Source organism: Salmo trutta, chromosome 8 (assembly GCF_901001165.1).
Source record: "Salmo trutta chromosome 8, fSalTru1.1, whole genome shotgun sequence".
NCBI classification, from domain to species: domain Eukaryota; kingdom Metazoa; phylum Chordata; class Actinopteri; order Salmoniformes; family Salmonidae; genus Salmo; species Salmo trutta.
The window spans coordinates 37491608-37503958 of NC_042964.1; the positions used below are offsets into that span (position 1 = coordinate 37491608).

Sequence of the window (12351 nt, forward strand, 5' to 3'; positions counted from 1 at the left end):
TACTGTTGCCGTGGTGACTGCATCGCTCCACGGCTGGGTGGATAGGTATTGGAAAATACAAACGTGGGGGGGTGGTGGTGAGGGCTTTGGGTTGCAGCTGTATGGGTACCGAGCTGTACTGTGCTGGCCTAGTTAAACATCTACCATAATTGCTGGAAGACTGCATGAAAGTTTCTTTTCACATTGACCTATCTGAGTCAGCATGGTACGGGTCAGGTCTTTATGGTAGTGTGAAAGGGGTTCTGGTAGAGTACAGATTCAAGGCCGTATGAAATCACACAGCCGAAGACAAGTGTGATGAATCGTAAGGGCTGGCTTACTGTAAACTCTGAACAGTTCATTAAGGATTCCTTTCTCACAAAGGCACATGTATAATCTAATGTTATGGAGCCTCCCTAAGAAGCCTACTGGTCATGTGTGTGTCGTTTCATTTCCATGATTGGCTGAGCTGTTGTCTAAACAGTACACAGGATGTGACATCGCTTGATTGGTTACAGGTGAATGTTAACTTGGCCGTTAATGACATCTGAGCTGTTATAAAAAGCTGTGGCTTAGAATATACAAATGTCCAAGTGCTTTGATCACTAGAACATTCCCCTAGGGAATTCACATACTGTAGTGGCAAAGATATTTAAGATATACTTTATTGTCCATTAACTTGCAGAAAACAGAAATGTGCCTTTATACTCAACCAACCCCCCGAACACACACACCCTGAGGGGCTGGAAGCAAGGGGGGCGCTATTTTTGGTGGTTAAGTCCCTTGCTCAAGGGCACAATGACAAGGATGATGTCAGCAACCCTCCTGTTGCCGACTCACTCTAAGCCCGATTTTCCCGTCGGAGCTGGGATCCGCACCTGCAACCCTGCTGTTGCTGGCCCTCTTCTCTTACCGCTAAAATGTCCTGAGGATGTCCTGAGGATACCTGGAACACCTATTGAAATGTGCCTTTTGTTAAGGGCCCAGTACAGTCAAAAATGTGATTATTCTGTGTTTTATTTATTTTTTCACACTATGAGTTTGGAATAATACTGTGAAATTGTGAAAATTATGATAATGCCATTTTAGTGTATGACCTGTTTTAAAAGACCGCCTGACATTTTTGCCTGTTTTGGTGGGATGAAGCTTTGGCCTTTCAATGGTGACATCACCATTCGGTAAATTAGTTAATAGACCAATAAGAAAGAGAGTTCCAAACCTCTGCCAATAACAGCTAGGTTTACGTTTTCCCGTGCCTACTGAAGGAGTAAAACCAAAGCCTCATACCTTTTGAAAGGGTTAATAAATTGTTTTATGATAAACTGTAAGGTCTCCTCTTTAGGAGACCTCTGTGTGTGTGTGTGTGTGTGTGTGTGTTAACACCTGTTTTGAGTGTTGTGCCCTTCAGACACTATCAGAAGGCGAAAACCGCCTACGCTCAGACTCCTCCTGTCTGGGCCCCACCTGGGTATCTGAGGTTCTGAGAATACGACTGGTTTTCTGAGAACACAAGGCTGATGAAAACAGCCACCTCAGAAGATGCTTGGACTCGTTCACCTTGTTATGACTCTATACTTGTGATGAAAGGTCAAGTTTCAGTCAAACCCACTGCTGAGCTTTTAATTGCGGACAAGATGGTTGCTGCTGTCAGGGGGAGGTTAGATTTATTAAAATGTTGTTGCCAGGGAAACTCACACAAGGAGGACTGGGGAGGCTATATGAGTTACAGGATGTGTTAGACATTTTGCAGAACCTGGGGAGAGCTATCATATACTGTACTCTGTACCAACTTCTGCCTACAATTGTATTACTAAAGGATAATATTAATACTTTAACAAAGAGTCTGTGTTTCCTTTCCATTACTAATGTATGTTTGATAATTATATAGACCTGATCATCTGTTGAAGAAATTGACCAACACTTTGGCGAGCTAGCCAGGAGCGAGTGACCACTTCACTGGACTGACCATTGATCCACGTGCAAGACCTACAAAATTATAAGGTAAGCAGATGCCTGTTGTATCTAAAGTCTGTAATTTGCTATAGCACATTGCGGTTAATGAGTCATTCTGGCAAGTAAGTGGCGCCTCGCTGTTAAATTTATACAAACCTAAATTTCTCTGTAATAGTGGAATAATTGAAAGTGTGAAATAATGGTTACACAACCCATGGGAGGAAGCACAGACCACCTAGGTGGAAATAGGTTCTAAATTCCTGGGTTAAGTGTTTATGTGATGAGACTTGGTGATAGGACTTAGGGCATAAATCCCAAGTATAAAACGCTGATTGTTGATAGAATTGAGAGTTGTTGAAATATTTTCCGATAACTGAATTTGTAATTGTTCTATCTATGATATTTTCTGTGTGTTATGACTGGATGGTGGAACATTAAATCAGGAGTTAGTTATAAACAATATAATGCCCGTGTATTTGAATTAACTGAGTGGACATTCGGATCCCGATGCTCGAAGAGTTGCCTGTGGGGGTATAAACCTTAAAGCATACACCATTGCTGTATTAGGAAATACACCTGCCCGTGTGTTACTGACCCACACTATTTTAAAAATAAATAGTTTTGAAGTAATAGTTTCTCCCTTTGAAGGAGAAGATTATCACAGAGATACCAGGATTGTTGTGGAGGTTACACCAAAGTCTATACCAGTTATAAATCATCTTGAACCCTTTACTATTTCCTGGTTGCGCCATAGAGGACGATTATTTTACACCACCCATACATTACATGGTATTCAGTTATAATTTACTTATCACCCTGCTTTAAATAAACTTTTGCGAGTTAAGGTATAGACTATACACATATAGGGTTATTTTGCATTCATTCATCTGTATTCACAGCTCAGAGTTGTCTGAGGGGCCAGTCGCAATGAAACCCGCCACCCCTCTACAGTTTTTAATTGGGAAATACCCCACTATGGAAAAAGACTTAACTTGGGTTTTCAAGAAATGGCATGAGTGGACCAAAGAGGCTGTTGAATATGGATGGCCTATGGATGGGTCATTTAACAAAACCAAATATCATCATGTGCAGGACAAATAAGACCAAGGGAAAGAAACAAAATCCACCCTGTTTTCTGTGACTGCTTTGTCGATGTTAAAACTGAGGGTAACCTATTCTGGACTCAAAAGAAAGCTACCTGTTTGAAAAAGGAATTGACAAAGATTAAAGACCCTGCCTCCGTCAAGACACAGAAGCTTCCTCTAGAATGCAGCGCCCCACCATATGCTCCACCACCCCCTCCCTACTGCGGAGATAGGTTTAAAGGAATTTATCCACTACTCCCAAACGAACTAGTAGCTCCAGGCGATAATTGTTCTCCACCACCGGCACCGGGTAGAATGTATCAAGAACTAGGAGATATATGGAATGATGCCAGGGCACACTCAACGCCTCTCTACCCGAGAGTTACCACGGCAAAGGACCTCATGACAGCTCAAGAAAAGAAAGTGCAGAAGAGAAATGGATAAAGCTGTTGACAAAATCCGACGACATTGCGATGATAAAGACAAAAGGATGAGTGGAAGTAACATAACAAAGGAATTGAAGAGAAGAGAAGAGGAAAAAGATGAAGACTGAAGAAAAAGCAAGGAAGACTGGACTTGACACACAGCTCAAGAAGGCCCAGCTAGCCCAGCTGGACAAAGGAAAGACCAACAACCTGATGGAGGCTGTAGCCTCTACACCTCAACAACCACAACCACAACCTCACCAACACCAACCACAGCCTCACCAACCACAACCTCACCAACCACAGCAACAGCCACCCTGGCAGCAGAGAGGGAGAGGGAATGCTGGCAGCGGGAACTTCCAAGGTGGTAGAGGTGGAAGACCAGCCTACACTGGACAGCCTCAACCTGTTTTTTTCCCCCCAGACTCAACCAATGAATGGTCGACAATATGGATGGCCCCAACAGCCTCCTGTGACAAACCAGGTGTGGTTCCCACCGCAGAATAATTAACAATAGGGATGCCCTGACCCCCTTCTCCAGTGTCACCAGTACATATTTCCGGATGGTACCAAAGAACCAATCAATACTCTGAAGGTCAACGATCAAGAGGTACCATTTTTAATAGACACTGGAGCTCACACCTCCTGCATTGGATCTACAGGCCAACACCTCGGCCTGGGACTCACATCTAAGTCAGTGAGGACGATGGGAGTCGCTGGGATATCTCAAAAGCTGTACTGGGTGGAGTGTCTTCCCTTAGTCCTGATGAAAATGCGCAATAGCATAAACTGCGGAATAGGGCTTAGCCCACACGAGCTCTTAACTGGCCAGCCAATGAATGTTCCTTTACACAGACCAATGACTCCAAAACTGACTGAACTGACTGCACTGGATGATGATTTGAGTAAATATAATTAGGAACTAACCCATGCTGTTAGGTCTTTGTATTCCCAATACAGGAAGGCCCAGGAAGTTCCAGAACAGGGTGACCCAGACAAGCCTACCTGTTGACGTTGGAGAATGGATCAAGCTGAAGGTCCACAAGAGGAAGTGGAACCACCCCAGATGGATGGGTCCGTACCAGGTCATCGCGGCGACACCCACAGCAGTGAAGGTCCAGGAGCGCCAGGGGTGGCATCACCTATCACACTGCCAGAAGACGTCCCAACCATCATAACAGATAAGAGTGCACACCCAGACCCAGATGTTGTTATACATGACCACTATGGTCACATTGTTAAAAAGAAAACTTGGGGTAAACCTTTGAGGTACATGTTTTTGATACTTCTTATCATCCACCAGCAGCCTCTTTTGGGGGGAATAGAGATCCAAGAAAATCAATTGAAGACCGGTAACCAATGGGTAAAAATGGTCCAGAACCTGAGCCAACAAGCCACACCTAGTGGTTCCTATGTAGTCGTTTAAAAAAAACTCAGTCAGAGTGAATTGTTTGGATCAATGGTAGTCCCATTGCTAAGTACACCTACTCCATGCAGGCCCATATGAATTTGACGATTGCTGATTTTGCCCTTCTTTCTACTGATGTTCAAAATCTTAAAGCTGTTAGAGCCAGGCTTAGCCTGGCATTAGACTACATCCTGGCTAGGGAGGGTGGATATTGCAGGGCCCTAAATTATATTTCCCTCACTGAATGTGTTATGCTTCTCCCTGACTCCTCTGATAATATGACAGAGATTTTGAAAGAATAAACACAGTTGGCTGATACCTATACCCCTACAGGAGAAGACTCCTGGTTCCCGTTTGGGTGGTTGAAGGTAAGTTAGGCAATTTTGGATTTAAGCTGTTTTCCATTTTGGGCCCATTACTGGCCCCACTGCTTGTTCTGCTGATCTGCATTTGTGCATTCTGTGCAGCTGCAAATGTATACTTCATAAGGCTATGCCAGGCATGTTTATGCTTCATGTTCCTCATCCCCCAGACCCTTATTTTTATCCTCAATCTCCTGAGGATTGCTTGCAATCTAATGCACCTTTTATGGATGATTCTTATAATCACTATGCTTGAGTTACTTCGCTTTTGTTGTGGCCTGGTGGCCTCAAAGGGGGGAATGAAGGGGTTAAACCAAGGCCTCATACCTTTTAAGGGGTTAATAAATTGTTTTTTGATAAACTATAAGGTCTCCTCTTTAGGAGACCTTTGTGTGTGTGTTAACACCTATTTTAAGTGTTGTGCCCTTCAGACACTATCAGAAGGCGGAAACCGCCTACGCTCAGACTCCTCCTGTCTGGGCCCCACCTGGGTATCTGAGGTTCTGAGAATACGACTGGTTTTCCGAGAACACAAGGCTGCCGCAGGCCTGATGAAAACAGCCACCTCAGAAGATGCTTGGACTCGTTCACCTTGTTATGACTCTATACTTGTGATGAAAGGTCAAGTTTCAGGTAAACCCACTGCTGAGCTTTTAATTGCTGACAAGATGATTGCTGCTGTCAGGGGGAGGTTAGATTTATTAAAATGTTGTTGCCAGGGAAACTCACACAAGGAGGACTGGGGAGGCTATATGAGTTACAGGATGTGTTAGACATTTTGTAGAACCTGGGGAGAGCTATCATATACTGTACTCTGTACCAACTTCTGCCTACAATTGTATTACTAAAGGATAATATTAATACTTAAACAAAGAGTCTGTGTTTCCTTTCCATTACTAATGTAGGTTTGATAATTATATAGACCTGATCATCTGTTGAAGAAATTGACCAACACTACTCAGACCCCTACCAGACAGTCCTAGCAAAGTTCTTACTTGAGAAATTGCTCTTTGCTTAGCTATTTGTTTATTTTTTTACCATTTTAATTGAAAACAACACAGTAAGGTACTTAATTGTTACCCAGAAATGTGTTGATATTAAGATAAAAACGGCTGCATTGAACCTTTAAGTAAAGCAAGCGTTAAATGAGGTGAAAAGGAGACTGGAGACTTGACTTGCAGCTACTAGTTGGGACTGTTGGAGGCCCAGGCGAGGAAGATGGCGGATGGCGAGAATCTGCGAAATACAAGCAGAGTACTTTGAGTCAGTTTGAGTCAGGTACAGACGAGATATATACATGTTACGCTCCTGAAACCCTGAGCAGTCAACGGATAGTGAACTTGAAATTGAACCTGACAGAAGTGAAGAGGAAGAACCTGCAGAACGGTGATGTGAAGGCTTCTGAGCCTCACCCTAATGATCAGGAATATGCCTGAGATGACTCTAGCCCAGTGGGAGTACTCTGCACTGACTCTGTTGCACCGGCTCTATGCACACTTACCAGACTACCCACACACTCACACATACTACACTGACACTCTAACACACACATGCACACGCTACATACACTCAAACACGTAAAACACAAACACGCATATTGACGCCACACATAGACACAGTTTCACACTCAGACCCAGTGGCGAGATCGAGACTAAGAAGACCCTGTCTGTCCTGAGTTTTGATGCAGAATGTTTATTGCTATGGTCATTCATTGTACCGAACAGATTGAATTGGTAGTAGCAGAAACAGACGTTTTTGGGTGTCAGAGATTTTAGTGCAGAAGCACTACAGGGGGTTTTGAGGGAAGGGGTTCCAGCCTCCCATGTGGATGGCCTGGTGTATGATCTGTTGGGGCCAAAGTAGTGGGAAGGGGTGGTGGGGTGTGTTGGGGATAGTGTTTTGTGTGTGTATATATAGGGTTAGATTTTGGTGACGTTTCCTTTTTCCCCATTTCCCTTTTCCCTTTTTTTGTGAACAAATGTGCAGTGCACTTACCGAACTGTGACAGGTAGCCATACAGCAACAAAGCATCTAGTCTGCCGGAAAACCACAAGAAGAAGAAAGGAGTAGGACTTTAAGTCCTGGTTTAACATCTGGAGTAGGACTTTAAGTCCTGGTTTAACATCTGGAGTAGGACTTTAAGTCCTGGTTTAACAGGAGGAAGATAGAAGTACAGTACCAGAACCTGACCGAGGCTACTTGCATTTGGGATCTATTATTACTGGTATTACATTTTAGTCATTTAGCAGACGCTCTTATCCAGAGCGACTTACAGTAGTGAATGCATACATTTCATTTCATGCATTTTTTTTTTTTTGTACTGCCCCCCCGTGGGAATCGAACCCACAACCCTGGCGTTGCACACACCATGCTGGCGTTGCAAACACCATGCTCTACCAACTGAGCCACAGGGAAGACTGTATTAGAGCGCCATCTTCTGGTCCAAAGTTAAAAACCTTTCCAGAAGTTTCTGCTGTAGTATACACATAGGGGACAGTTGAATGTATGTGAGCGTATACTTTTTGTTACATGTATTGTGTGTGTTGATTGATTGATTTATTGATTTGTTCGGTGGGCCTGTTTCAAACTAGAACCACAAACAATTGAATATTTTTCTTAGGTGGTTGTTACCTATCCATTTTTAACGCAATCTTAATTCAAGACCTGGTATGTGAGTAGATTCCGGTGTACATAATGCCAGTCTTTAGGCTAGTAATTTGTCTAGTACATTCTAGTGTTAGCATAGTAGGCCTAATGGAACATTTTCACCACCAGGATGCAGCAAATGACTGAACAAAAAGAGCCACCTTGGAGTATCCCATGACGTCAAAAGTAATGTGTGAGGCATGCGCTCTCAGTTAAGTATTTAATTGTTAAATCTAAGTATGTATTTCAATCTCAATAAAGTCTAGCCTATGTGATAATGGCACTGGCATTTGAATAGATAATCTAGGCATTACCTAAAATGCACGAATTCAAACAACGATGTTACTGATACGTCCTCCGCTGAGATTGAAAGGTGTCACACCTGTATGGGGTCTGAGTTGGCAGACCTGGGGGTCCAGGAGCAGGTATCATTACTCCAGCTACATCCAGCTGTCATGGACTGAGAACACCTGAGAGATGTTGAGAAATAAAAAGATCTACGAAATGTGTGTGTGTGTGTGTGTGTGTGTGTGTGTGTGTGTGTGTGTGTGTGTGTGTGTGTGTGCGCATGCTTACGGCACAACGGGTTGTGGTGAACTCACATACTCTGTCTGTCTGTTTTCTGCACGCATGCTGGGATAATGGATCACATGATTGTGCCCAGGGGTCAGTGGTAGTAGATTTCAAACCATCCATCATAATTACATACAGTATCTCTACTGTTTGTGTCCTTGATTAACACTGGTTCATTAAATAAATTAACAGAGTATATTTAAATCACCAAAACTAAAAACCAAGCCTAGGGCCACAGAAATATCTAGTGTATAGAAATGATTTAGTTTAGCTTTGTTGGGTCAGTAATCGAAAGGTTGCTAGATCGAATGCATGCACGCACGCACACACACACACACACACACACACACACACACACACACACACACACACACACACACACACACACACATACATACATGTCTACCTGTTCAAGCCCACACATTAATTTGCATTTCTATAGCAATTCACACACGTATAAGATCCAACAACATGGGTTCACCTTTGGAACGAGCTATACAGGTTAAGAAGCATGCCTTTAACTCTTTTCTATAAATGGCTACTGGCTGTGGGGTTGTCTGATGGGGAAAGAAAGTGGGTGTGGCAAGCTTTTTTTTTACATACTTAATTTGTTGTGTAATAAAAAATTGTTACAACTTATGCCATGAAGCATCTTTGTTTTCCAGTGGCTTATTCAAATAATGTGGTTTAGACATGACTACAATTCCCATCAGCACGCTAGGTGTGACCAACAAAACTCCTCTGATTGGTTGATTTCGTATGTGTCCTGCAGTGGGAAGAGGAAGATCAAGGTCCAAGGGTTCCATCTGGAGTTTGTGGAGGGGGTTGTTCATGACCACACCCTCAGACCATCCATACCAACTACAGCTCTGAGGTAGGCATCTTAACAGACTGATTTCATTGATTTCTTGACTAAGTGTCATGTCTTCACCCTCTCTCACATAACCAGTCAGTCACCTAATATGAACATGCACACTGCCACACCTCACCAAACGTTCACCTTCACACAACACAGAAATCAGCCATGGGGGCCTCAATATCTGAGGTATTCTAATTCATGTTGTTGGTGTTTTTAGACTCTGTGGTACCACACACCTCTCTTTGAACACATCAACCAGGCAGTCACCTCCACTGTGTCTCTGAGAGTGGCCAATCAGACACTGGCCTGCTCATCACAGCTCACCTACCATCCCGACCCAGAATTCACCAGCTACACCGCAATCAAGACAGGAAATGACCTGCGTGTCACCATTGAGGTATACACACATGCACATGCATGGAGGCACGGATACACACACATATGTACGTTGGTAGCTCTCTCTCTCTCTCTCTCTCTCTCTCTCTCTCTCTCTCTCTCTCTCTCTTTCTCATTCATTCATACACTCACATTCCATTTCTATTTTTATTTCAGAAAAGGGCTGACAAGTTGAACATCACCACAGAAGAGATCTTAGTGTTTGGTGTTCAGGAGGAGAACCAGGATGTAGAGTGTGTCATGGACACCGTCGAGACGAGCAACGAGACTGACTCTGTCATCTGTGAGATAGAGAACACTCACAACGCTAACATCAAGTCAGTGAAGGTAAAAATCTTACTCAGATGAAACCTCAACCCGACATTTTATTCGTTTCGCTGGAACACTGTCCTTGGAAATAGTGAACAATAATCATGCATTATGTTGTCTTTGTTCATCAGATAAGAGTTGGCAATGTCACAATAAACCTTGATTCAACACACACTGTACTGCTAAGACTCTTTCTGCTTATACCCATCATCACTATAGTCATCGTTGGTAAGTATTCCTTACTTCAGCTTCATTCTCATGGTTTCTATAGCTTTTAAATGTGGTTACTTATGTAAGATGTACTGTTGAATAAGGCTCCTAGTTTTGGGTATGGTGTGGCGGTGTGTGTTGTGATGTCCTCGGCACTAACTTCACATGCCTCCTTTGCCGCTCACCACACCTGTCCCCACTGCTGATTAGCACCACTGCACTATTTAAGCAACAGTTTTCCCCACTATTCCTTATCCTGCTGGGGATCGCAATGGCCAAACTTGTTATTCATTTCCTTGATCTGCGTCACTGACAACGTGAGTACATTTGATTTATTGGAGAATATGTAATAATGTTAATATTTAAGATACTTTGAGTTTGTTAAAGTTTGTGTTGTGTGCTGCTGTCATTTTCCTTAGTACATTTTCACTTAGTTTTGGTTGTGTTAACAATTATTTAATGAAATGAATGGTAAATAATGTACTGTGTTATGTTGGAGTCACTTTTATTGTAAATAAGAATATAATATGTTTCTAAACACTTCTACATTTTGGATGCTCCAGGTCATCTATAAGTCTTTGCTAGGTAAAGCTCCGCCTTATCTCAGCTTACTGGTCACAATAACAACACCCACCCGTAGCACGCGCTCCAGCAGGTATATCTCACTGGTCTTCTCCAAAGCCAACACCTCCTTTGGCTGCCTTTCCTTCCAGTTCTCTGCTGCCAATGACTGGAACGAATTGCAAAAATTGCTGAAGCTGGAGACTTATATTTCCCTCACAAACTTTAAACATCAGCTATCTGACAGGCTAACCAATCACTGCAGCTGTAAATAGCCCATCCAATCTACCTACCTTATCGATCTCGCTTCTATTTACTTTTCTGCTCTTTTGCACACCAGTATTTCTACTTGCACATCATCATCTGCACATCTATCGCTGCAGTGTTAATTTTCTAAATTGTAATTACTTCACTACTATGGCCTATTTATTGCCTTACCTCCTCATGCCATTTGCACACACTGTATATAGACTTTCTTTTTTTCTATTGTGTTATTGACTGTACGCTCGTTTATTCCATGTGTAACTCTGTGTTGTTGTTTGTGTCGCACTGCTTTGCTTTATCTTGGCCAGGTCGCAGTTATAAATGAGAACTTGTTCTCAACTAGCCTACCTGGTTAAATAAAGGTTAAATAAAAAATGCTACCATTATTATGGATAATCCTGAATGAATCTTGAATAACGATGAGGGAGAAAGTTAAAGACGCACAAATACTTTTGTTCATGTACTGTATGTGGACACCTGCTGGTCCAACATCTCATTCCAAAATCATGGGCATTAATATGGAGTTGGTCCCCCTTTTGCTGATACAACAGCCTCCACTCTTCTGGGAAGGCGTTCACTAGATATTGGAACGTTGCTGCGGGGACTTGCTTCCATTTGGCCACAAGAGTATTCATGAGGTCATGCACTGATTAGGCCTGGCTCGCAGTCGGCGTTCCAATTCATCCCAAAGGTGTTCGATGGAGTTGAGGTCAGGGCTCTGTGCAGATCAGTCAAGTTCTTCAACACCGATCTCGACAAGCCATTTCTGTATGCACGGGGGCATTCATTCTGAAACAGGAAAGGGCCTTCCCCAAACTGTTGAAACAAATTTGGAAGCACAAAGCCATCTAGAATGTCATTTTATGCTGTAGCGTTAAGATTTCCCTTCACTGGAACTAAGGGACCTAGCCCGAACCTTGAAAAACAGCCCCTGACTATTATTCCTCCTCCACCAAACTTTACAGTTGGCACTATGCATTTGGGCAGGTATCGTTCTCCTGGCATCCGCCAAACCCAGATTCGTCTGTTGGACTGCCAGATGGTAAAGCGTGACTCATCACTCCAGAGAACGTGTTTCCACTGCTCCAGAGTCCAAGGGCGGTGACCTATACGCCACTCTAGCCGATGCTTGGCAATATGCATGGGGCTCTTAGGCTTGTGTGCGGCTGCTCAGCCATGGAAACCCTTTTCATGAAGCTCATGATGAACAGTTTTTGTGCTGACATTGCTTCCAGAGGCAGTTTGGAACTTCGTAGTGAGTGTTGCAACTGAGGGCAGACAATTTTTATGCGCTTCAGCACTCGGCGGTCGCCGTTCTGTG

At 43.2% G+C, this 12351-nt stretch overlaps 1 long non-coding RNA gene across 2 annotated transcripts; it reads left to right on the top strand.

Moving 5' to 3' along the window:
• The first annotated feature begins 1881 nt into the window (after positions 1–1881).
• Positions 1882–10688, top strand: LOC115198826 (uncharacterized). 2 transcript variants are annotated; one of them, XR_003879299.1, is made up of 8 exons: positions 1882–1980; positions 4382–5218; positions 5644–5845; positions 7988–8069; positions 9204–9305; positions 9508–9687; positions 9843–10223; positions 10416–10688. It is a non-coding gene; the product is annotated as an uncharacterized LOC115198826 (long non-coding RNA). The 2 variants fall into 2 exon arrangements; XR_003879300.1 differs by having other exon boundaries at positions 9843–10013; positions 10127–10688.
• The last annotated feature ends 1663 nt before the right edge of the window (positions 10689–12351 follow it).